The 1,109-nt window shown below is 52.6% G+C and overlaps 1 protein-coding gene across 1 annotated transcript in view; it reads left to right on the forward strand.

The window, feature by feature from the left end:
• Window positions 1-1,109, forward strand: part of SAE1 (SUMO1 activating enzyme subunit 1) — a 10,774-nt gene that overhangs the window by 7,246 nt on the left and 2,419 nt on the right. The window lies entirely within an intron of this gene.

Raw genomic sequence — 1,109 nt, forward strand, 5'->3', positions numbered from 1 at the left:
GGGGGCGTATGGGGACCCTCCAGCGTGTGGGAGAGCCCTGTAGGGGCTTCTGTGGTGACTGTAGCCGCTGCGGAGGGTCCTCAGGAGCTTTGTAGGGGCTTCAGAGAGGGGTCGGCGGTGGGTACGGAAGCATATAGGGTCTATAGGGGTCTGTGGGGTCTCTGCCTGACCTCCTGCGAAACTCGGGCTTAGCCAAACTCGCTGTAGTGCACATCTGAGTGAAATTTGTGCCTCCTGGAGTTGAAGCTGGGGGGGCGGGGGGGCGCAGGGGGGGAGATAAACGGTTTCTGATTCGTTCCCAGCTGGAATTGCAAAGCATCTGCTCTCACCGCCGGTTCCTGGGTCTTTCCCTGCTAGAAACCCGTTTGTTCAGCCCCTGTTTTTCTCTATAAGGGCTTTTTTTTTGTCAGCTTTCAAGTTATTTTTTGTAGCCCTTTTCTGCAGCCTGTCCAGATTTCTGCTCGTTTCCAGTTTCTTAGGTGTCCCCCGGGAAGCAGCGATGGGGTTTGTCCGGGAGAAGGTGGAACGACCCCAAAATATGAAGACGAACGTAACGATGTCGCCGGATGCAGATAAAAATGAGTGTGAAAATAGGCCAAAAAAGCAGGGGTCTCTCTGTTTAACAGCCCGGATTGTCGCTCGGTGCTGATTTTGTCGGAAAGCCGATACAGACTAATCGATAACGGACTTCCAAGGGATGGGGGGAAATACCTAAATGATAAAAGGCGAGGAAAACACATTGGTCAGTTATTCGGAAGACGTGAAACCTGCATGCACGGTTTTGTGCCGGAATAAACATACACAAAAACTTCTTAATTCCCCATTTTATCTGCATCCCGGTGCAGCTTAAGGAGGAGCTCCGGCCCTTTTTCGGGGGGCTATTAGGAACCCCGAGGTGCGCGTTGTAGTGAACCCACAACCCCCACCCCGCACCGTGTTCGCTGAAAAGCAGCGCAAGACTTCGGTGTTGTTCCCTCTTCCAAAGCTGCAAATGCTCTTTTTTGCTGTGAATTTTCCTGAATTACCCGCTCCTGACAGCCTGCGTGCGTCTCTCTTTGCTTCTAAATTGTCTTAAACCCGCTTTTCCCCAGGCAGGGATGCCGAGGAGC

Source organism: Pygoscelis adeliae, unplaced genomic scaffold (genome assembly GCF_000699105.1).
Source record: "Pygoscelis adeliae isolate BGI_AS28 unplaced genomic scaffold, ASM69910v1 Scaffold2, whole genome shotgun sequence".
NCBI classification, from domain to species: Eukaryota; Metazoa; Chordata; class Aves; order Sphenisciformes; family Spheniscidae; genus Pygoscelis; species Pygoscelis adeliae.